This window comes from Mobula birostris, chromosome 3 (assembly GCF_030028105.1).
Source record: "Mobula birostris isolate sMobBir1 chromosome 3, sMobBir1.hap1, whole genome shotgun sequence".
NCBI lineage: Eukaryota > Metazoa > Chordata > Chondrichthyes > Myliobatiformes > Myliobatidae > Mobula > Mobula birostris.
In genome coordinates, this window is record NC_092372.1 from 35,719,587 (window position 1) to 35,745,953 (window position 26,367).

Here is a 26,367-nt window from a genome sequence, read left to right on the forward strand (position 1 = left end):
AAAATGATTGTTATTGAGAGTGCCTTTGTATTTCCTCCCTTTTAAGAGCCTTTGATACATTTTATCCAGGCATGGCAATTAATCTACTTTGTAAAAAAGTGGATGGCCTAAATAAATTTTATTTTCTCTGTTCAGAATTTCTAATATTTGATATTCTTCATCCTTAATAGCAATGTCTGTTTCATTGTATTTCTTTTCATGAACACAGTAGAGGACTCATTTGGAACTACATATCTTCTGTATCCACACTGATTTTTAGTTTTAACAAATTATAGAGTTTTGAGACCTGACAAGATTTAGTTCAGATAACTATCCTGTCACTAAAACTTCCTATTTCCAGTTGTATAACTTTGTTTCTGTCTCATTGTATCTGCAGCCAAAACTTTGTTTATCTATGCTCATTATTTCAAGTTCAAGTTTATTGTCATTTGACTGTACGCATAGATAAACAAATGAAACAGTGTTGTTCTGGACCAAAGTGGACCCACAGATTATGTGTCACACACAGCACATAAAACAAACTATTACTATAAATAAGTTAATAAAATAAGTTAGGAAAATGGTGGACTGTACAATAAACAGCTTCCTGTCCTAGTGAGGACACTTCAGTGATGGTAGGATATTCATTATTCTCACAGCCTGAGGGAAGAAGGTGTTAACCAATCTAGCAGTTGTAGTTTCCATGCTGCTTTCCCTCCTTCCTGATGATAGTAGGTCAAAGACTATGGGATGGGTTGTAGGGATCCTCAACAATGCTTTGGGTCCTTTTTCAACAACGCTCATGGTAAATGAAATGAAATATCTTTATTGTCATTGCATAGGACAATTTGTCATGCACCAATACAGCGAAAATGAGCTTGCAACTCTCGTACTCAATGCTATGAAACAACAAATAAAATAAATAAACAATAAATAAAATCAAGCCAGTGCAAGCAATGTCCAGCAGTACAAAAGCACAACTAAGATGCATGACAGCCATAAAACCAGTATTAAAGTAGCAATATAACAGGTTTATGGATGATGCTTGATCGATTGGTTCAGAGCAATCATAGCTCTAGGGAAAAAAACTATTTTTCAGTCTGGAAGTGCGGGCTTAGAAAATCTTATAACGTCTGCCAGATGGAAGAAGTTCAAACAGATGATTGCATGGGTGTGTATTGTTCTTACAGATGTTTGTAGCTTTCCTTAGGCAGCGAGAGCTGTAGGTGTCCTCTAGGGCTGGGAGCTGTGTCCCGATGATCTTCTGTGTGCTAGAGACAAATGCCACAAATATGGGGAAGGGAGACCTCTGTGATCTTCTGTGCAGTTTTTATCATTTTCTGTAGGCTCTTGCAGTCTAATGCCTTGCAGCTTTCGTACCACACAATGATGTAGCCAGACAGGATGCTTTCGATAGTGCTTCGGTAGAAAGTTGTTAGAATGGGGGTAGGGAGCCTTGCACGCATCAATCTCCTCAGGAAGTGTAGACACTGCTGTGCCTTCTTGACTAATGAGGAGGTCTTATGGGTCCAGGTTAGATCATCTGTTATGTGCATCCAAGGAACATTGTGCTCTTCACTCTCTCCATGGCAGAACCATTGAGGCGCTTTGGAGTGTGGTCAACCTACGCCTTCTTGAAGTCCACCATCATCTCTTTTGTCTTGTCCATGTTGAGACTCGGGCTGTTGTTCTCCCACCATTTGACAAGCCTCTCTACTTCTCTGTATGGAGATTCATCATTGTTGCTGATGAGGCTGTCACTGTTGTATAATCAGCAAACTTGATTATGTGGTTTGAGCTGGATCTGGAATTGCAGTTATGAGTCAGCAGTGTGAACAGCAGCGGGTTGAGCACACAGCCCTGGGGGGCACCATTGATTAGCATAATGGAGTTTGAAATGTTGCTGCCAACTCTGACTGACTGGGGTCTTTCCATCAAAAAGTCCATGATCCAGTTACAGAGAGGAACGTTGAGTTCCAAAGAGAAAAGTTTACCCATCAGCCTCTCAGGGATGATCATTTTAAATGGTGTATGAGTCATCATTTTCTACGTGGGACAGGATGGAGTGGAGTGCTGAGTCCATGACATCATCAGTGAAGCGATTTAAGCATTAGGTGAACTGGAAAGGGTTCAATGTAGCTGGAAGGTGGGATTTTATATGATCCTTTACCAGCCGCTCAAAGTACTTCATGATTGAAATCAGTACCACTGGGTGGTAATCGTTTAGGTCAGTTACTATTGCTCTGTTTGGCACCAGAATGATGGTAGCAGCCTTGAAGCATGCAGGGACAGTGGATTGTTAACAATGTCCATTCAGACCTCTGATAACTGGGCTGCACAGTCCCTCAACAGCTGAGCAGCTATGTTGTCCATCTTTGCGTGGATTTACCCCGACTAGGATCCTCCTTGCCTGGCCTGCAGCCAGATATGGTACCTGTTCCTGAGGGGAAGAGAGGATAATGTCACATCATTCATCATATTTCCTATAAGTTATCCTGAACTTGAAAGATGGCTTAAGAAATATGTTTTATTTCTCCAGTGGAGTCCATAAGACATGGGAGCAGAATTAGGCCATTCAGCCTATCGAGTCTGCTCCACCGTTCCATCATGGCTGATGCCAGTTCCGACTCAACCACATACACTAGCCTTCTCGCCATATCCTTTGGTGCCCTGACCAATCAGGAAAGGATCAACTTCGCCTTAAATATACGCATGGATTTGGCCTCCACTGCAGACTGTGGCAGAGCATTCCACAGACTTACAACTCTCTGGCTAAAAAATATTCTTCCTTACCTCTGTTCTAAAGGGTTACCCTTCAATTTTGAGGCTGTGCCCTCTAGTTCTGGATATCCCCACCAGAGGAAACATCCTCTCCACATCCACCCTATCTAGCCCTTTCAACATTCGGTATGTTTCAATGAGATCCCCCTGCATTCTTCTAAATTAGTCACAGTCATAGTCATATTAATCCCGGGGGAAATTGGTTTTTGTTACAGTTGCTCCATAAATAATAAATAGTAATAGAACCCTAAATAGTTAAATAGTAATATGTAAATTATGCCAGTAAGTTATGAAATAAGTCCAGGACCAGCCTATTGCCTCAGGATGTCTGACCCTCCAAGGGAGGAGTTGTAAAGTTTGATGGCCACAGGCAGGAATGACTTCCTGTGACGCTCAGTGCTGCATCTCGGTGGAATGAGTCTCTAGCTGAATGTACTCCTGTGCCCACCCAGTACATTATGTAGCGGATGGGAGACATTGACCAAGATGGCATGCAACTTAGACAGCATCCTCTTTTCAGACACCACCGTGAGAGAGTCCAGTTCCATCCCCACAACATCACTGGCCTTACGAATGAGTTTGTTGATTCTGTTGGTGTCTGCCACCCTCAGCCTGCTGCCCCAGCACACAACAGCAAACTTGATAGCACTGGCCACCACAGGCTCATAGAACATCCTCAGCATCGTCCGGCAGATGTTAAAGGACTTCACTTTCCTCAGGAAATAGAGACGGCTCTGACCCAGTGTGTACAGGCCTGAAGCTACCAATTGCTCCTCACATGTTAACCCTTTCATTCCTGGAATCATCCTTGTGAACCTCCTCTAGACTCTCTCCAATGACAACACATCCTTTTTGAGCTATGGGGCCAAAAACTGTTGACAATAGTCTTAGTGCGGCCTGACTAGTGTCTTAAAATGTTTGGCATTACCTCCTTGCTTTTGTATTCTATCCACCCTGAAATAAATGACAACATTGCATTTGCTGCCTTTACCACAGACCCAACCTGTAAATTAACCTTCTGGGAGTTTTGCACAAGGACTCCTCAATCCCTCTGCATCTCTGAATTTGAACCTTCTCCCCACTTAGATAATAGTCTGCACTATGTTCCTTTTACCAAAAGGCATTATCATACATTTCTCAACACTATATTCCATCTGCCACTTTTTTGTCCACTCTTCCAATTTGTTTATGTCCTGCTGCAATCACATTGCTTCCTCAGCACCACCTACCCCTCCACCTACCTTCGTATCATCTGCAAACTTTGCCACAAAGCCATCAATCCCGTTATCTAAACTGTTAACAATGTGAAAAGCAGCAGTCTCAATACTGTGATCTAGTCCATCTGGAATTTTTGCTGGAATCTGGAGTCCTGGCTGGAATTTTAATTTCTTTTAATCTGATATCTTAACCTTATCCAAAACCCTGCAGTCCATGTCCTAACTCGCTTTGTTCTTTCATTAATCAATTTATTGCCATTCTTCTATTTGCTCCTTAAGCAATGCCTTAATGTTTTTGAATTTCTCTATCATTAATTCCGAATTCCTTGGGTTCTCCCTGTCTGGATGATCTACAGCTGTCTGAGATATTGTACACCTGCATTTCCGGCCTCTTCAAAATTTTCCTGATATTCATTGGCACCCATGCAATGTCCACAATGTTCTAAACTCTGTACTTTCCCTCTGTGAGTCTTTTAGCCTCTGCTTTTTCATTCTTTAAGACTGACTCAACAACTCTTTGATTAGGCTTCTGGTTATTTGCACTGGAACATGGGTTTGTGATTTGATGTCATATTTTATTTGATAATACTTCTCATGGAGATAGGAACATTTTATTATTTTAGAGGGCCTGTGTGACTACAGTGATGCTGCAGCGATGACTTATAGTGGTGTTGAGTTGCCCAGAGGGATATTTGGAAGCCAAGTCTGAGCTATGAGCAAGGCATTAGTGAACTTGCAATTGATTAGAATCCAGTTAATTACTATGTTAAATTATATTTAAGTAATGGAATAATGTTAACATTTGTAGGCATTATAGTTCTTTAGGTGGCAGGAAATTTGTGTTTTCAGTTGTATTACTTATTAATTTAAGAAGTATTTTGGTTGTGGCTGCTAAATTTTGTCATTCACAGTTCAGTTATTAGAATGTATTAGTGTGACTTAATTTATGTATGCTGAGTACGTTGTGCTGATGTCAAAAGTCATGTCAAGAAGTCCAAGAAAGGTGGTTTGCTTTATTTGCTTTTCTGAATCATGGCCAAGTGCCAGGTTTCTGATTCCAACCAGATTGCCTTTTAGCAGGGTGAGGATCAGTGAAGGAGAGAAATACTGTACCAACTACTTCCATAAGGACAACAGGAAAGTCGCGTACCGAGATCGGAGAACTCAAATGATGTATGTCACTGTGTTTCACTGTACATGTGGTAAATTAATCTGAATAAGAATGTGAATCTGATGAGTTCATGACTGAATGAATCAGATGGAACCCAGCTTCTGTTTTGCTATTATTGGACTCTTGGATAGACTTCTATTAAGCTAAACAATGAACTCTTGACTTCCGAATCCTCCTCCATCATGGTACTTTCACTTTATTTGTTAACTTGCATTGTACTTCTGTAACTGTAATACTATATTCTGTATTCTGTTTTCCTTCTAATGAGATTGATGTACTTGTGTATGGAATCACGCCAAAAAAACTCTAAATTGTATCTCAGTGTACAGACAACAAATTTTAGAAAAATCTCTATTCTCTCTCATTTTCTCACAGTCTGGTGAGTTGCATAAAGCAGACAGACTACCATGAATCTTGCTAGCTTGCTTTTGAGGTAACCGACACACCAAATGGCAGCATTCATTTTTAATTGGCAAGGTCACAGCACTACTTAATGTCCACCACTTGTCCACACTGTCTGGCTAGAATCAATAGACAGTGGTCAAAATTGAGCACGAAAGGTTCTCGGCTTCAGGTTTTTTTTCTTCTTTCATCATTATTTTTTATTTCATGAAATCTGAACATTGGAATTACAGCAACTTCTTGCCCTGCCCATCCTGCTGAAGTAGTTGCAGGATGTCAAAGGACAGCTCTTCATTATCTGCCATAACAGGAAAGAAATTTGTTTTATGTTTAGCGTGAAACATGCAAATTGAAACAAGTCTTTGTTCCCTACCTGGCTAATTATTAGGATTGGTTTCTTAGCAATGTTGATGATTTTGGGATAAGTGAATATGATAATTTTCAGAAAATATAAATATTTACTAAAAAAAAGGATACTTGTGAGAAATTAACAAAGCTGTACTCCCCGGCTCATCTTGTCCTTTTGAAGTTTGAGAACAAAGATTGATTTACATTCGTTTTATGAGGATTCACTGGCTTTTTAATATATTCAGTAAATTTTGTGATGATTTGTGTTATGTTTTGCTTGTTTTAACTTTTAAAACAACTTTTTGGATCCATTAGAGCAAAATTGCAGTCATGTTTTAGTTGTAATATAATAAATTTAAGGTTAAGGTTCATATGCACAGGCTTTGTTTCAGTAATCTATAGCTTATGTAGAATCCCTGGTGATCAGATAATTTTCATAACCCTCCCCTCCCCCGCCCCCCAAGTTTGACTGATAATTTTCAGATGAAGACAGTGAGGCACTTGATTGTGATATAGTAGCTTCCTCTCCTCAGTCATCTATACTGCTGTACATTTGACCACTTGACTTCTACCTGAAAAACAAAGACACATACATATTTTTTGCTGCCTAAATGTCCATCTTAATGTAAACTATGAGCAAAGGAAAGCCCAAGGATATTGAGTCATCTACTGTAAGGAGACCTTTGGTTAATTGCTCAAATTCTATCCTAGACATGTGTGTCTCACAGCAAAACCTCTTGGTAGCTTTGATGACCATAAGATATAGGAGCAGATTAAGGCCAATCTATCTAAATCCTTCTGTAGCCTTCCTATTTCCTCAAAACTACCTGGCCCTCCATGTATATTCATATCGTCTGCAAACTTTGCAACAAAGCCATCAATTTCACCTTCCAAATTATTGACATATAATGAAAAAAGAATCAGTCCCAACACAGACCCCTGTGGAACAACACTGGCTGTGGACTGCCAGTCAGTCAGAAAAGGCTCTCTTTATTCCTACTCTTTGCCTCCTGCCAATCAAGTACTGCTTTATCCATGCTCAAATCATTCCTGTAATAGCATGGGGTTGTAGCTTGTTAAGCAGCCTCATGTGTGGCACCTTGTCAAAGGCCTTCTGAAAATCCACGTACACAACATCAACCAATTTTCTTTTGTCTTTCTTACTTGTTACTATTTCAAAGAGTTCCAACAGATTAGACAGGCAAAATTTTCCCTTGAGGAAACCTTGCTGACTACCACCTATTTCATCATGTACCTCCAAGTGCCCTGAGACCTCATCCATGATAATCAACTCCAACATCTTCCCAATGATTGAGGTCAGACTAACTGCTGTATAATTTCCTTTCTTCTGCCTCTCTCCTGTCTTGAAGAGTGGAGTGGAGTGCAATTTTCCAGTCTTCTGGGACCATGATCATTACCAATGCTTCCACGATCTCTTCAACCACCACTTTCAGAACTCTGGGGTTACACCACCTGGTCCAGGTGACTTATCTACCTTCAGACCTTTCAGTTTCCCAAGAACCTTCATACCAGGCTGGTGTTATGTCAACTAAAAAAGTGCAAGTCCTCAAGCATACAACATTATTGCATTGCCGAAATTCTTGGCAGACAGGAACTTCAGTGACACCTTCACAGCTTTGTCTCCCACATTGGGATTCATTGTGTATAAGGGTGACCTTCCTTCCCTCACACTCCCAACCCAAACAAAAAAAAACTGGCGAAATAGAAATTGCTGAAAATTCTCAAAAGATGGAGCATCACCGTGGAAACAGAAACAAAGCTTCAAGGCGAAAATGCAGGAAAAGCAAGTTAGCTTTAAGTTGCAGCAAGATTGGGGGATGTCTGGATAGAACAATGGAAATCTCAAAGTATGTGGCCAAGGTTATCATAGTGATGGATTGCTTGTGAGTATGAAACTCAATTTTGGGCCCTCCTTGTTTATGAGAATAAGTTTAAGTTACAAAGAGTGGCAGGGAGGATTGGGAGGATGAATAGGACAAAGTTAATATCTTAGGGTGAAATTAGGTTAAACTTGTAGGGCAGTTGTGGAGTGATTTTGTTTCTTTGTCTAATATATATTGGTAATAGCAGAGCCATGCTACATGCCTAGCAGATTAGACTGTGCTAGTAAAGAACCATGTACCACTCACAATGAACAGGGTACCATCTCTTAAAAAAGGCAGGCATTAGTTTTGAATCTCACCATAAGTATGACTTTTTTGGCTGTCTGAAGATAAAAGTGCTTCATGATTAAGATCCCAGATTTAGTTCAATGTTCACAGTCTACAGGCCATCAGTGATTGTGTTGTTCTGAGTTTTGGATGCAGACACATCCAAAGCCCTGGAATGGTGCTACACAAAATTCTCTTGCAGGCTAGTATATTGCACATTCATAGCCAAATTATAACCAGCTAGCTATAATGGACAGACCACCTAGTTTGTATGTTTGACATCAACGTTCCAGAAAGGCTTTCCATTCCTAGTGCCATCATGACAAGAAATTAACAAGAGAGAAAAGTAAGCAATTCAAAGCGGTTTGAAGTTAGAGGCCTAATGTCTGAGGATCAAGGTTCAAGGACTGGACATCTAGAGGTAGTCTGTCTTGGGATTGGAGGTCTGTTTAGATGTGTGGGTGGGAAAGGGGCTTGCTTAGCTGTTGTCTTGTTTTGTTTTTGTTGCTGCTTGTGTTGTTCTGTGGAATATTGTGAGCATACCATGTTGGCGCTAGAATGCATGGCGACACTTGTGGGTTGTTTGCATTTATAACCCAGCATGCTTGGATATGCTGGTTGATAATACAAATGACACATTTCACTATATATTTAGATGTACAAGTGATAAATCTGAATCTGAGTTTTCATTGGGGGGGGGGGAGTGTAACAGCAACTTCAAGGACTTGTGCAAGCCCCTAGACCATGATTGCTTAAATTGCCAAAGGAGCCTTGAGAACCCTGACTTTTCAGGATCCTTGCTGCACGTGAACTGCTTGTCTTTACAGAATAACTGCAGCAAAAGGTCTCAAAGCATTGGAGAGCTTGGCTACAAAGAAATCAAGCCCAATTGTGTGGACTTGCTGGAAATGAATGCATGGTGGGAAGCCTATCATTGCGGCAAAGCAGCTCAGCTACAACTTTGTAAATGATTGGTTGGGTGTCACATGGAATATTGTGAACAATTGTGATGCCACACTTTAAGGAAGCTATGAAGAACTTGACCATGATGATGCCAGAGATAATGAACATTATTTATGAAAAGTGATTGCAGACATCCCACCTCTCCTGGAAGTTCCGGGAGCCTCCGGCAAATTAATAGTGGCTCCCTGATGCCCGCAAATTATATACAATGTCCCGGAAATTGAATTTTTTGAGAGCGAGCATGAGAGATCGCGCGACAGAGAGACAGCGAGAAAGCAAGCGCGAGAGAGAGTGAGAGCGAGTGAGAGTGCGAGAGCGCATGCGCGGCAGAGAGCAAGAGCAAGAAAGCAAGCGCGAGAGAGCGACCACGAGAGAGAGAGAGCGCGAGAGCAAGAGCGAGAAAGCAAACGCGAGTGAGTAACCACGAGCGAGAGAGCGTGCGTGCGCGCGATAGAGAGAGAGCAAGAGCAAGAGAGTTCCAAAAAAAGTCAGAGTGGCAGAGTGCTCAGAAAAAAGTATAAAACATACGTCATCCCAGACTACACTAAAGTGTACCCCTGCCTAATAGGGGTCAAAAATAATGACAGTGTTGCTCGCTGCACTGTTTGCAACAGTGACTTTTCTATTGCCCATGGTGGGTTAAGACTGTAAAAGACATGTTGAGGTGAGTTTAGCAGGTGTCATTTGTTCATTAGCATAGCTAACGTTATTTAAACTAGCTGGCTGGCTGCTAAGGGCTACTCTATTGCAGACATCCCACCGCTCCCGGAAGTCTCCTGCAAATTGATGATGCTACCTCCCTGAAATGAGTTTTTACAGGGTGAGATGCCTGTGATTGAAAAGGCAAGGACTATGCTTCTTAAAATAAAGAAGAGTAAATGGTACCATTTTGAGGTTATCTTGAGGACGAATGTAAGAATTTAATAAACAGAAGAAGGAAGAGGCTATTACAGCTCAGATTTCAGAGATCTGAGATGTATACTTAGTGGTCGCTGTTAGGTACACCTGCTCATTAATGCTTCTAATCTGGCAGCAGCTCAATGTATAAAAGCATGTAGATGTGGTCAAGAGGTTCAGTTGTTGTTCAGAATAGGGAAGAAATGCCATCTAAGTGACCTTGTCTGTGGAATGATTGTTGGTGCCAGACAGGCCAGTTTGGGTACCTCAGAAATTGCTGATGTCCTGGGATTTTCATGCATAACAGTCTCTAGAATTTACAGAAAATGGTGCATATAAAAACAAAACTGAAGAAAAGTAACAACATCCAGTGAGCAGCAGTTCTGTGGGCAGGAACACCATGTTAATGAGAGAGGTTAAGGGAGAACAACCAGACTGGTTCAAGCTGACAGGAAGATAACTAACTCCAATAACTATACGTCATGACAGTGTTGTGCAGGAGAGCATCTCTGAACACATGTCAAACCTTGAAGTGGATAGGCTACAGCAGCAGAAGAGCATGAACATACACTTTCTGGCCACTTTACAGGAGGTACATAATAAAGTGGCCACTGAGTGTAAATGGATCTGGATGTCCTAGTGTACAATTTTCAAAAGGGTAGCAAATAAGCAAGCTATAATTCATACAAAAGTAGGGAGGTTGTGCTTCAGAAACACAGGGTATTAGTGTGACCGTATCTGGTGGTCTGTGTACAGTTGATCATCTTATTTAAAGATTTTAGTGAATTAGAAACAGTTCAGAATGGGTTTCCCAGATTGGAAGAGGTAGGTTACTTTATGAGAAAGGGTTGGATAAAGCTTGTATAGGTGGAGTGAATCTTTTGAATAGGCTGTCCAAGAGGATTTTGGAGGTTCATTCTGTGTATATTCAAGATCAAATTAATAGTTTTTCTTAGATACCCTGTGAGTCTCTTAATATTGAGTTTCTTCTTCTTATGCCCATCACCCCTACTGGGGCATGTCTGTCTGTCTAGGTACCATATCCGATGCAAACGTTGGTGACCATGGTTTTCCATATAGATTTATCCCTCGTTCCTTGGATGACTTCCATTTCCTCTGTGTAGCCACCTGACTAGGCTTTTGCTGTACATAAGCCGAGGTCTTTCTCTAGGTTTGCTCCCCTCAATCTTTCCAGAGAGTGTGAGGTTTTTCTAGTTCATGTTTCCGCATGATGTGTCCTGGGAATCTGAGTTGTCTTTCTCTTATTGTTGGTATGAGTGATCGAACTGCTTGGGCTCTTCTGAGAACTTCTTCATTTGATGTGTGTGTGGTCCATGATATTTTTAACATTCTCCCGTAGAACCAGGAGAATGCTTCTAGTCTCTTTTCCGTTGCTGGGGAAATGGTCCAGCATTCACTTCCATAAGTCAGGATAGAATAAATGTAGCATTGCAGTATTCTGCCAATAGTAGCACACCAGTATTCTGTCCTAGGCCAGTCTTTCGAGTCTAGGTGTAGCCCATTTAAATGTCTTATAGGTGAAGATCCTTCCTCTCCCAGGGATAAGAGCTTTGGAGCTTTTGTTGGTGTTTTTGTAGCACTGGGTTTTTACGGGGTGGGGTTGCTAGCCCCATGCCTAACCTTCTCCTTTCACAGCTGGGCTTGGGACCATCTATGGTGGTTTGATATTGAGTTTGTTTAAAGAAAATGATGCTGATGTAAAAAGAACCATGGTGAGCTTATTGAATGTCAGGGCTGACACGATGCTGAATGGTATGCTCTGGCTTTTTCTTACATTATTATTGTCATTTTTACAGCAGATAAAATGTCATTACTACTCAACCTGACCTGTTGACTCTAAACACATAGTAATATGGTATCCTTTTTTCAATGTTCTAATAAGGTACTCTATATCAAACTGATATATAAAATCATGATAAAGGCAAAACCAGACAGACCCTTCTCTACATTAACCAGAGCTCTGGATGTAGAAAGCAACAAAAATTTACCTGGTTCAGTCAGCACTATTATCTCTTCTTCATTAACGTCTGGATCAAACTTTTGGACCTCTGTTCAACAGAACTGTGCAAAAATAAGAGCGACATGAGTTTTTTACTACTGTCTTGCAGGCAATTAGGAATGGGCATTAAATACTAGTGTTATCAGTGAATGTGACTTGACGAACAAATTAATTAGAAGTACAAGAACATATATATGTAACATTTACAGTATTACAAATTGAGATGTTCTCATTCCTTAAGCTGTTGTGTGCTTACCCAAAAGGATCTTATTTTGGGTTTAGAGTTTCTTATTTATCAAAATAATTATCCTTTATTTGGAATTGTAATTTGAAGAAGTTAGTTATTATATTAACTGATATACTTCAACTATTTTCAGTTGAGACATTTGTTGTAATAATTTTAGAATATCTATTACAATTTTTTGGGAAAACAAATTTACAGTTGATAACAAAATGGTTGATTTAGCAGAGCAGTTGCTGGTGCAGTTCAGAAACATATTAAACTCTAGGCTTTATACAATGGTGCTGTAAGATCCTTAATCAGCAAAAATGGATAGTCTGGCAATGCTCCCCAACTCTTCCTCCACTACATTGACAAATGCATTGCTGCTGCTACATGCACTAATGCTGAGCTTGTCAATTTCATCAATTTTGCCTCCACTTCCACACTGCCTTTAAATTCACTTGGTCCAAATCTGACACCTCCCTCTCCTTTCTCGATTTCTCTCTGTCTCTGGAGACGAACTGTCAACCAACATCTTTTATAAACCAACCGATTCCCGCCTCTTCCCACCCTGTTACCTGAAAAAAATAATATTCTCAGTTCCTTTCTCTCCGCCGCATCTGTTCCTAGGATGAGGCTTTCCTTTCCAGGATATCAGAGATGTCACCCCATCTTAACAGTGATGAGTTCCTCTTGCCCTTGCCTATCACCCCATGAGCCTTTGCATCCAACATATCATGCTCCGTAACTTCTGCCATCTTCAAAGAGACAAGGTACCCTAGCACCAAACACATCTTTATTCCCCCCCCCCACCAAACTCTTCACTTCCTGCAAGGATCGCTCCTTCTGTGATTTCCTTGTCCATTCGTCCCTCCCAACTAACCTCCTTCCCTGGCACTTATCCCTGCAGATAGCCATTCACCTCCATTCAGGGCCCCAAATTGTCCTTCCAGATGAGGCAACACTTCACCTACAAATCTGCTGGGGTTGTCTATTGTGCCCAGTGCACCCTCCTCTACTTTGGTGAGACCTGTTGTAAATTGGGGTCTGCTTTATTGAGCACCTCCACTCTATCCACCAAAAGCGGAACTTCACAGCGGTCAAAGATTTTAATTCTGATTCATATTCCCATTCTGACCTGTCGGTCCATGGCCTCATGTGCCACAATGAGGTCCCCTCAGTGTGGAGGACCAACACATTATATTTCCTCTGGGTAGCCTCCAACCTAATGGTATGAATATCGATTTCTCCTTCTGATTTATATAAAAAAAATCCTCTCCCCCTTCTCTCTTCTTCTATTCCCCACCCTGACCTCTTACCTCTTCTCACCCACATATCAACTCCCTCTAGGTCCCCTCCTCCTTCCCATTCTCCTGTAGTCTGCTGTCCTCTTCTATGATACTCCTTCCCGTCCAGCCCTTTACCTTTCCCAACCTCCTGGCTTCTTCTATCACCTTCTAGTTAACCTCCTTCCCCTCTCCCCACCACCTTATTCTGGCATCTTCTCCCTTCCTTTCCAGTTCTGAAGAAGGATCTTGGCCTGAAATTCAACTTTTTATCTCCATGGATGCTGCCTGAATTTCTGAGTTCCTCCAGCATTTTGTGTGTGTGTGTAGCTCTTTGTCAAGTCTGTGATGGGCATACAAGTAAACAATAATATATTTAGCACATGTGATAATAAAAATAGCCTTATTATATTGACATTAATGTATCAACCATAATTGCTTTGTCAAATGTGAAACTTTGAATTATACAGCTTGCTAGGACAGCAGCAGATGTTGGGAGGATAATTACAGAAGAAGCTGCCAGGTCAGAATTGCGTGTACACTTTACTTATCACGCAGGGCAGCACCTGGCTGCTCAGTCAATTTATTTGAACTTCTAGTATTGGAGAGGGAGACCTGACCAAATCCAAGTCTTGTGATTCACATCGGTGGAGGCAAAGAAAGCAACATTAGGAAGAAATTCTATATATTTACAAAAAATTTTGGCTGACACTCCACTACTGAGCAAGTGCAGCAAGTCAGCCGTGCTTTATCGTAGATGAGGTCATTCATGTTAAAAGATAATTAGCCATTTTGCATAGAAGAATAGAGAAAATGGCCTTGGAATCTTGGCCAAAGCTTATCCTGTTAGCCAACATCACTGAAAGGAGACATATCTAGTGAACAGGTTGTTTTGCTATGTTATACGAGTGACCACACTCCATTGTTCCTACTGACATTTTGGAATGCAAATGTAAATCTTTAATAGACTAGACCTTAAGAGCAAAATTAGATTGTTACGTGAATTTGGCAATCCTCATTTTCAATTTTATCAACACCTGATAATTATTTTTTTTTATCCGAATTTGAATTCTGAAACTACTTGCTGAATGCAAATCATTAACTCAGGCTCCCTGAATACCAGTCCAGTGTGCTAAACATTAAAGGCTAAACAACTGTATTCAAACTGTTTGACAAATTGTCTGTTTTGTAGAAATGTCAAAGTTCAAAAATTCAAAGTTCTGATTTTATTATCAAAGTACATATAACCCTGAGATTCATCTTCTTCTGGGCATACTCAGCAGATTTATAGTACAGAATCCATGGGAGATCAACCAGAGTGCAGAAGACAGCAAACTGTGCAAATGCATATATAAATAACAAGAACATGAGATAATGAGATAGAGTCCTTGAAATATCATTGTTTACCCAGAGTATTGCATTATCAAATTAAAATAGGTATTTGAAATATTCAGTGGACTAAAATTTGGAAGGAGACTAGACAAAACTCTAGTGAAGTTACATGTCTGATTGCAGTTCTGAGAGAAGTAAGGAAAAATGCAGAAGAGCAGGTTTGTAATCTTCCAGTCATCCTTTAAAATAAAGTAGTAATAAGATATTTGTAAACTTTAAAGGCTTGTTTTAAAAAATTAGGAGCAAAGGTAAATCCAGTTACAGCATGCACATTGGATTAACCTCCGCTGTGTACATACTTCTATTGATGCTTCTGGACACATCTTCAGTGATGTTCCTGGAATCATCGGGTGTTTCGGGTCTTTCAACATCATACAACCTCCTCCAGGTGACCCAGCCGGGGCTGATCAGACCCCAGCTTGCTAGCTCCAGATGGCTACTTATGACTCCATGGCTCCCCTCTTTTGAGCCACAGCCATCTTGAGGCCCTCTCTGCCGCATCGGTGGTACTGCGGATGGCTCTCCTCTTCCCCTCTCGCTCGATGCCCAAAATGCTGAAGGCTCTAACTAAAGAATGGGCTACGAATCCCCTACAACCAACCTCCACTGGGAGACACCTCGCTCTCCATCCAGCCTGCTGACAGTTGCTGACCAGTCCTGCGTACTTGGAGAGCTTCCTTTCAAAGACCTCTTCCAAGCTATCTTCCCATGGGACTGTCAGCTCCAGCAGCACCACTTGCTTTGTCGACTCAGACACTAGGACAATGTTTGGTTGCAGGGTGGTGGCTGCGATATGGTTGGGGAACTTCCAAGAAAGCTTGGTGAATCAGTTACATGCAACAAAATCATGTAGTTACTTCTCAGTGTACAGATTAATTAATGGAAGCCAGCACAGATTGGTGAAAACCAGACTGTGTTTAATTAACCTGATTGAGATATTTTGGTGACGTTGCAGACAGGGTTGATGAGGGCATTTGAATTAAAGCGCTGCACATGAACTCCCAAATGATGTTCGATGAAAGAATACAATAGGTGTCAATAGGGCTGTAGTTCATGGAATGAAAAAGGCAGAGTTAACATCAAATCAAATCAAGTTTAATTATCATTCAAACTATACATAGATACAGCTGAACGAGACAACGTTCCTCTGTGGCCAAGGTGTAAAACATTCAAACTAGCAAACATTCAAAAATAGTGGGTAACATAATTCAAAATATTGAGCAAGGAAGAATATTCACATAAGGAAGACACACATAACCCAAGACTGTGAGCGACAACGTCCAACAATCGATGGTACTGTCTCTCAGCAGTGTACAGATGTGTGCAATCCAGCCTGTCATTTCACTGCTTGAGCATGGGAGGGCAGTACCAATGGGCAAAGCCAGGCCCCAGCCAAGTTCAACCACAGTGTTGCGCTTCTGCATCTCTCACCTGGTCTGTAGCAGCAGGCAAGCCCTGAGGCTTGAGACCTAGTTCTCACTACAACCAAGGCTACACAGCTCCTGTGTCGTCTGTTCCTCCACAAGGACTGTGGCAACTTATATTATCAGTATTCAACAGAGTATTGCAATTGCAAGTGAAATGTCTGAGACAATCTCCCATGGGTTGTCTTGATGGGATATTTTAAATTCCCCAGTATCCCCAGTAGGGGTTTAGATGGGGTGGAGTTTGTTAAGTGTGTTCAGAAAGGTTTACTGACACAATATGTAGATAAGCCTACAAGAGGAGGGGCTGTACTTGATCTGGAATTGAGAAATGAACCTGGTCAGGTGTCAGGTCTCTCAGTGGGAGAACATTTTGGAGATAGTGATCACAATTTTATCTCCTTTACCAGAGCATTGGAGAGGGATAGGAACAGACAAGTTAGGAAAGTGTTTAATTGGAGTAAGGGGAAATATGAAGCTATCAGGCGTGAACTTGGAAGCATAAATTGGAAATAGATGCTCTCAGGGAAATGTATTGCAGAAATGTAGCAAATGTTCAGGGAATATTTGCATAGCGTTCTGCATAGGTATGTTCCAATGAGATAGAGAAAGGATGGTAGGGTACAGGAACCATGGTAAACAAAGGCTGTTGACAATCCAGTCAAGAAGAAAAGAAAAGCTTACAAAAGGTTCAAAAAACTAGGTAATGAAAGAGACTGAGAAGATTATAAGGCTAGCAGGAAGGAGTTTAAGAATGAAATTAGGAGAGCCAGAAGGGGCCATGAGAAGGCCTTGGCGAGCAGGATTAAAGGAAACCCCAAGGCAGTCTTTAAGTATGTGAAGAACAAGAGGATCGGGCTTGAGAGAATAGGACCAGTCAAGTGTGACAGTGGAAAAGTGTGTATGGAACTGGAGGAGATGGTAGAGGTACTTAATGAAATACTTTGCTTCAGTATTCACTACGGAAAAGGCCCTTGGTGAGTGTAGGGATGACTTACAGCAGACTGAAAAGCTTGAGCATGTAGATATTAAGAAGGAGGATGTGCTGGAGGTTTTGGAAAGCATCAAGTTGGATAAGTCACCGGGACTGGACGAGATATACCCTGGGCTACTGTGGGAGCCAAGGGAGGAGATCGCTGAGCCTCTGGCAAAGATCTTTGTATCATCAATGGGGACGGGAGAGGTTCCAGAGGATTGGAAGGTTGCAGATGTTGTTTCTTATTCAAGGCAGGGAGTAGAGATAACACAGGAAATTATAGACCAGTGAATCTTACTTCAGTTAGTTGGTAAGTAGATGGAGAAGATCCTGAGAGACAGGATTTATGAACATTAGGAGAGGCATAGTATGATTAGGAATAGTCAGCACGGCTTTGTCAAAGGCAGGTCATGCCTTACAAGCCTGATTGAATTTTTTGACAATGTGACTAAACACATTGATGAAGGTAGAGTAATAGATGTAGTATATATGGATTTCAGCAAGGCATTTGACAAGGAACCCCATGTAAGACTTATTGAGAAAGTAAAGAGGCCTTGGATCCAGGGGGACCTTGCTTTGTGGATCCAGAACTGGCTTGCCCACAGAAGGCAAAGAGTGGTTGTAAACACAAAATAATCTGCAGATGCTGGGGTTAAAGCAACACTCACAACATGCTGGAGGAACTCAGCAGGTCGGGCAGCATCCGTGGAAAAGATCGGTCGACGTTTCGGGCCAGAACCCTTAGTCAGGACTGTAGAGGGAAGGGGCAGAGGCCCTATAAAGAAGGTGGGGGGAGGGGGGGAGGAAAAGGCTGTTAGGTTCCAGGTGAAAGACCAGTACGGGGAAAGATAAAGGGGTGGGGGAGGGGAAACAGGGAGGTGATAGGCAGGAAAGCTGAAGAAAGAATAGGGGAAAACACAATGGGTTGTAGAAGGAGGCAGAACCATGAGGGAGGTGATAGGCAGCTGGGGGAGGGGGCAGAGTGACATAGGGATAGGGCTTGGCTCCAGGTGGGCGAGCTTGTGGTCCTTCTTGGATGTGAGGAAGGAGAAGAAACGGCAGTTGGAGGCGTGAATGAAGTGTAGGAGAGGTCCATGGCAGATGGTGGAGAGTGTCGCCCGGAGTGGTGGCAGAGAGAGGGACAGGGTCCGTAGGTATCTCTGCATGGCAGCGAGCGTGGCGCGGAGAATCCGGCGGGAGCAGCGGTCAATGAAACTGAGGTACCTGGGATCTTCGCTGGGCCCGAACTGGGAGGCCTGGAACCGGAGCTGGAATCCCTGCAGTAACAGATGACAGCGGAGACACGTTCCCAGGAAGGAGACGTGGCTGTGGTAGCAGGTCTGGGTCAGGATCTGGTCGAAGAGTTGGAGAGAGGCGGAGATCACAGAGGGGGAGCAGATGAGGGACACCTCATATACTGTCTAGGTAGTGTCCAGCCCCTTCCTTGGTATGAACATAGAATTCTCCAACTTCCGGTAATTCCCTCCCCCTCCCTTCCCCTATCTCTATGTCACTCTGCCCCCTCCCCCAGCTGCCTACCACCTCCCTCATGGTTATGCCGCCTTCTACTACCCATTGTGTTTTCCCCTATTCTTTCTTTACCTTTCCTGCCTATCACCTCCCTGCCTCCCCTCCCCCACCCCTTTATCTTTCCCCTTACTGGTTTTTCACCTGGAACCTATGAGCCTTTTCCTTCCCACCCTCCCCCCACCTTCTTTATAGGGCCTCTGCCCCTTCCCTCTACAGTCCTGACGAAGGGTTCCGGCCCGAAACGTCAACCGATCTTTTCCACGGATGCTGCCCAACCTGCTGAGTTCCTCCAGCGTGTTGTGAGTATTGCAAAGAGTGGTTGTAGACGGGTCACATTCTGCATGGAGGTCGGTGACCAGTGATGTGCCTCAGGGATCTGTTCTGGGACCTCCTGCTCTTCGTGATTTTATAAATGACCTGGAAGAGGAAGTGGAGGGATGGGTTAGTAAATTTGCTGATGACAAAGGTTGGGGGTGTTGTGGATAGTGTGGAGGGCTGTCAGAGGTTACAGCAGGACACTGATGTGATGCAAAACTGGGCTGAGAAGTGGCAGATAGATTTCTACCCAGATAAGTGTGAGCTGGTTCATTTTGGCAGGTCAAATATGATGGCAGAATATACATGTTTGTAGTATTAATGGTAACACTCTTGGCAGTAGGAGGAATAGAGGGATCTTGGGGTCTGAGTCCACTGGACACTTAAAGCTGCTGTGCCGGTTGACTGTGTGGTTAAGAAGGCATGTGGTGCATTGGCCTTCATCAACCGTGGGATTGAGTTCAAGAGCTGAGAGGTAATGTTGCCGCTATATAGGACCCTGGTCAGACCCCACTTGGAGTACTGTGCTCAGTTCTGGTCACCTCACTACAGGAAGGACGTGGGAACTATAGAAAGTGTACAGAGGAGATTTACAAGTGTAATGTGCTGTAAGGATTCACTCCTAATGTAATGGCTTCTCTGTAATGTTTCACTGCTAAGGCTAATGAAATGGCTTCTCTGTAATGTTCACTGCTGAGGTAACGGTTTCTCTGTAGCAGCAATGTTTGGCTTATGGCTGGAGTTAACAGGATTGTAGTATCCATATTAGCCAATCAGGAGATTGTTGCTCTGCCCTGTGAATCTGGAAGGAGACTTTTTGCGGTCCTTGGTCGAGGAGAGGTGAAGAAGGAAGATGTGTGTGAAGAGAGCTGGTAGACCGCCGGACGGAGTGGACTGGGATCTGAGGGCCCGAAGGTCGGCGACGCTCGAAGATCGATGGTGGAAGAATGGTGATTTCGTGAGCTCCAATGTGCACTTCTGACTTTTCCTTGAAATGGGCCCTTTTTTTATTTTCACTACTAACCCCATATTCAGATTAAGATTCATAAAGTTTAATCATTTAATTGCATATGGTGTACTGTCTGATATTTTGTGTTGTGGGTTTGTAACTGGGCAGTACATTACACAGCATCCACACAAACGTGATTTCTCAGTTTGGCGGGGCCAGAGGCTGTTTCCCCTAGACGAACACGAGCTGGCCGAGCCAGAGGGTTACACAAGGATGTTACCTGGATTGGGGAGCATGCCCTATGAGAATAGGTTGAGTGAACTTGGCCTTTTCTCCTTGGAGCAACAGAGGATGAGAGGTGACCTGATAGAGGTGTATAAGATGAGAGGCATTGATTGTGTGGATAGTCAGAGGCTTTTTCCCAGGGCTGAAATGGCTAACACGAGAGGGCACAGTTTTAAGGTGCTGGGAGGTAGGTACAGAGGAGATGTCAGGGGAAAGTTTTTTTTGTGCAGAGGGTGGTGAGTGCGTGGAATGGGCTGCCGGCGACAGTGGTGGAGGAGGATACAATAAGGTGTTTTAAGAGACTCCGGATAGGTGCATGGCACTTAGAAAAATAGAGAGCTATGGGTAACCCTAGGTAATTTCTAAAGTAAGTACGTATTTGGCGCACCCCATTGTGGGCCAAAGGGTTTTGTATTTGCTGTAGGTTTTCTATGTTTCTATGGTTATACTGCACCTATTCTGATGCATCCGAGTAGCTGGCAGCAACACGGTCTGCAGCCAGGTCAGCTCCTCTGAACCAAAACTGGTATCCCGACGGGCTCCTTCGACACCTCTGCCAGCTCCATTGCGGCCACCAGTCCAGCTACTCCGATCAATGAGCAACTCGTTGATGAAGCAGCCTAGCTGTACCTGATGTTGCAGCATGCAAAATACAATGGCTTCAGGACTAAAATCAATGGATTTTTTAGACTGGAGAATGGTAGACAATGCTGTTCTGTTGGGATTTCTTTTGAGATTGCTGCTTCTGATGTATGTTGATGACAGATTAGAGAGGACAGGAATGCCTTTAAAATTTACTAGTGATGGAAACCTCAATGTATAATGACAGACTTAAACTTGTGGAATAAGCAGACATGTGGCAGGGCTAAACGTCTGAGAATGTGAGTTGAAAACTGAGATGATTGGCAACAGAGCCAGGGTGATTTTGGGAAAAATCTTTCATGTCCTGTGTGGTTAGCTTTGCCTGATGGGAGTGAAAGCAAATTTAGTTATGACATTAAAAAGAGAATTAAATGAAAACAAAATATTGCAAGACTTCAGGGCACTGGTGGAGAATGAAGCTAGCTGGATTACTCTTGCAGCAAGCCAGCACAGATCAAAGCATTTGATGGTCTCCCATGCAGTTGTCATTCTGTTGGTCATTGTATGAATAAATAATTTTTTGACCTTTTTGGAAAGGGGTTGTATTCTCAGAATGTTAAGTCTCGCCTTTTGTTGATCTACATTTGGTTCACAACATTAAAGCATTGCATTTTGTGGCCAAAATCAGCTCACAATTCAAGAGAGGTGCCTGCTGTTATTTTCTTAATCTTTTTTATATGCCACATATTCTTTCCAAAGCAAGTGACATCAGCTAAATATCACAGTTGGCATAGTTACATCTGAGAGATTCCATCACCTGCGTCATTCTGGAAAAGCTTTGCTTATTCCTGAGCTTTTCTGATTAATGGTTGTCTGCTACTTGCTCAATTATAAGAGACGAATTCCTCCAATACTGAGTGCATCATCAACACAAACTGATCTGTTCTGCCATATTTTGCATGAGTTTTGTGGCAGAAGCAGTGAAGAGGAAGATTAAGGGCTGACTTTGTAAAAGTATCAAATGTTTGTCTGAACAAGTAGGGCAAAGGAAAATGTGAATAAACTGAGAAGAAAGTGAGCATGACCTTGCCGTTCTTACTACTAGTTTTATTGACTTGTATCTTGTTCAGTGCGAATAAGATAGAGATAGGGAAAATAGGAGTAGGAGCAGGGGAAGATCATTTGGCCACTTGAGCTGACAAAGCCATTTTAATGCTAATTATCCAAATTCAAAATTCATAGAATATTAATTATTAAAGTATGTATACCATATACAACCTTAAGATTTGTCTTGTTGCAGGCAGCCACAAAACAAAGAAACACAATGGAATGTACGAAAACCCCATACAACAAGGACCGTCAAACACCGGATGTGTGGGGGGAAAAGAACAGATCATGCAAACAATAAAAAAGTAAACAACTAACACACAGAATAGGAACCTTAGAGTCCCTGAAAGTGAGTCCACAGCCATGGAGCCAGTTCCGTGCTGTAGTCAGTCCAGGTTTCTGTTGGCTACAGAGTCAGTTCAGTGCTGAGACGAGTAAAGCCTCATGGAGTAGTGAGCTGAACACTGGTTCATCCTTCAACCTTGCCCTCAATGCCTTGATCATTTTAATCTGGCTCGTTCTTTAAATCCGCTAAACTTCGGTTCATTTTTCGCTCTCAGGCCCCAATTCCGCTCCAACAATGGCCGATATAGCAGTACCTGCATTCTCGAGAGTCTGTTCGCTGAATCCTTCAAGATACTGCAAAAACGCCGGATTGTTCAGCCTGTTGAAAAGCACAACTCCCAAAGGGAAATTACAAGCTGCAGAGTGCAGTGATCGCTGTCCAAAAAAGTGCATTTAATGGTAGCTGTGCCTGCTTTCTCTCTATATCCATGGTCTCCTTTAGCCTTTTGGACTATTCAAATTTATTTATCAATTTGTCCTTAGCTGACTTGTGTGGTGGAGAATTCCACATTCCAGACTTTAAAGATTAGCTTTATTTGTCACATGTACATCAAAATACACAGTGAAATATGTTGTTTGCATCAAGTTAAATCAGCGAAGAATGTTCTGTGTGCTTCCGGCAGCAATTTAGCATGCCACATCTTAGTAACCCAAACCATGCATCTTCGGAATGTTCGAGGAAACCAGAGTATACAGAGGAAACTTACGCAGCTATGAGGAGAATGTACCAACTCTTTTATAGACAGAGGTGCAAATTGAACCCCAGTGGGTGATTTCTGTAAAACGACTTGGACTAACCAGTATGCTACCATGCTTCACATTCTCGGAGATATTTGCACAGTCACTCCAATCCCCCCTTCATGGGTCAGTACTGTAAGTCCAGGAACCAATCTGGTGAACTCTTTGCTGGACTTTCTCCATTGCAAGACCACACTCCCTCAGATAAGGCAACTTGAACTCCACACTGTACTCAAGATGTGTTATTACCAATGCAGTTCCTATACTTCACTCCTCTGATTATGAAAATTGACATACTATGTGCTTTGTTAACTGCATACTAGCTTTCAACAACTGATGTACTAGTACACCCAGATGTTGTTTCACCTATCCTTAAGTGTCCACTTTCTTATTCATCCGCATTATATTGTATCGCCTTGTCTAACTCTCACTGGAGCTTCTCCTTGTCCTCCTCCACAGCTCTTACTCACACCCAGATTTGTGCTTTTATTACTTTCAAGTCCCCTCACCTAAATCATTAATGTATACTGTGAATAGCTGTAGTCCAGCCTCTGAGCCTGCCAGTTCCCTATTGGCAGAACATCACCCTCAGTTCCCATGTGCTTTAATTCCCCACACTGATTTTGTGTGAAAGATCTTGTCGCAAGTTTTCTGTGTGACGACAAACCAAGTTATCAGAAGATTGGTGCTAATGAGAGAGAGATAAGGGAGACAATGGAGAAACATTCAAAATGCTAATAAGAGAGAAGAGAGAGACTAACAAGAAAGAAAACACAATTCAGATATTGACAGACCGTTTGCTTTGAACCTGAACTGTTTGAAGTTTGATGGACAGGCGATACCCCAGCAGGGGGATAAAAAGAACAGGTTCGCTAAGGCGCGACACACACCATGAGATCACGAGATAACGAGACCCTGGAAGAGCGGTGTGGCCCCACAAGTTGGTGATTCTTTTCTCTCTCTCTCTCTCTCCATCGGCACAACAGCGATTACTGCGAACTGTACTAAACTGAAGTGAACTCTGCGTCACTTAAGACTGATCATTTAACCCCTAGACTGCGATAGAGCTTGGTTGATTCCTGTTACCCTAGTTCTGTGTACACGTGTGTATTATCATTGCTAACCTGTTGCATTTACATCCTTACGATTAGAGTACTGTGTTACTTATTTCTTTAATAAAACTTTATTAGTTTCTGTTAAACCAGACCAACTAAGTGGTCCATTTCTGCTGGTTTGGCAACCCAGTTACGGGGTATGTAACATCTGAAAGCCCAGTAAGGTTTTTGAATGTCTGCAACTCTCCCACAATGTTCTTTTCTGCTATTAATCTCCTCATATAACTCTTCATTGGTGATGGAATCATTACATGGAAGATTTCAAGGAATCATTAAAGTAACTGAGCATCCAATTTCTAGGTCTTGCTGTAGTTTTACTCCTTGCACAGCTTCTGCATTTAGAATACATGAATGAATTGTACGTGCAGTTTTTGACAATTGATATAGTCATGTGGAGAATGAGATTAATTTCTTTCAGTGCTCCCTTTTTGAATGTAATTTCATTTTAAGCTTCGAGGTTTTTATAAGCTCCTAGAATGCCATCGCTGTAAGATTAAAGTATTTGTTTTTGGGAATGACAGCAACCTACATTTTACACATATGTGAATGGTCCCTCAAACTTACCGACAGTATGTGTAATTTTTAATGGCTGAAATTGTTATTGGTTGATCTGTTTTGGAGATGACTGGCTCTGTTTATTAATACAGCTATCTGGAAATAGTGAATAGTTTTGGTTCTAAAGTTAAGAATTTAGAAAAACCTGAATATGTGTTAATTAATACATTTTTAAAGGTCAGACTTCAATTCATTGGAAAAATATTGCTTAGTGGTTCATATGGAGGAGGGGAATTGACTGGATGGATACGTAGAGCATTGATGGGGAGATGGAAAGCAAATTATTGGAGGAAAAGAAAGCTCCTCAACCTTAAATGATACGATAGGTAATTTTGCGCACGTTGCAGGAATGTTAGCATGCGTATAAAAGATCTGGAATTAGAAATGGAAGAAACTATCAAAATCTGTTTACTAAAAAGTGTGCAGCCCACAATTTACCATTGCATCAAAGTACGGTTGGGAGGAAATGTTCTGTATTTTCAAAAGTGGCTTATTATTTTAAATAAAAAGTTCTTAAGTTAAAAATGCAATATATTAGTTAGATTCCTCTATATATTGAGTTTGTCAGAAATAAGCAGCAGTATTTTACTCTGCTCCCTAGCACCACAACTTCAGCTTTGGCAAATTCATTTCATATGCTACAGTTGGGATTTCTTTTGTGCTAATGTAATAGTGTGGTGATTTGCAGTTACAACATTAATATTTAAAGCTGAGAAATGCTAGCATAGGTCATTTAAAGAACACTCTACATTGATTCGCCTTGTATAATTTTACTATCTTAGCTGAAATTGTTCAAGGATTTTAAAAATGTTAATTTAAACTGCCATTTTCATTATTGATATATTTAAAAAAGTCTTAACTCTAGTTACAGAACCATATGGACATAAACTGTTCAGATAGCAGTGGTCTCAAAATGCTAATTCTGGCAGAATGAAGAGACACAGAAGGAAGGTTAATGGTGTTTGGTTTATTACTGTCCATGTACCAAGACACAGTGAAATGCTTTTGTTTGCATGTCATCCAGATAGATCATTCAATGTAAAAGTACACCAAAGAAGAGATGGTCTTTCTCAGCAGTATCTTAAAAAAATGTAAAATGTTTACTTAATTTTTTTTTAGAATTAACTTTAGGATCAGAAAAAATCAATTATTATTTTGATATTCTATGTTTGTATTCATACAGGAAGAACTGGGGTACTTAACTCCTGTTCAATTTCACTCAGATATAAATATGGTGTTAGCGGCATGGTTAATGACACTTCACACTAAGTAATAGGCAAATAAAGGCTGTTATAACACAATCAAAGCTAGGTAGCATTTTATCTAATATATAAACAGTTCCACTGTGAACAAATCAACATAATTTTAACCCTGGGGAGCAGTAAAACTTAATGTAGAAAGACATGAATCAGTAAAGCATTAAATCTTGTTGTAGTACTCTCAGCATTTAACTATGTACTTGCAATTGATAGGCCACGTGAGTTAAATGGGAACAATTTGTTATTAGATCGAACAGTGAAAACAATCTGTACAGAAGATACGGCAATTTAACAGATTTGAATTTTTGCTCTTTCAAGGTTTGATTTGGCTGCATTA

The 26,367-nt window shown here is 41.7% G+C and overlaps 1 protein-coding gene across 3 annotated transcripts in view; it reads left to right on the forward strand.

The window, feature by feature from the left end:
• The window catches only part of LOC140194974 (protein unc-13 homolog B-like), a 520,982-nt gene that overhangs the window by 34,339 nt on the left and 460,276 nt on the right, over positions 1–26,367 (forward strand). The gene's annotated exons all lie outside the window — the stretch shown is intronic.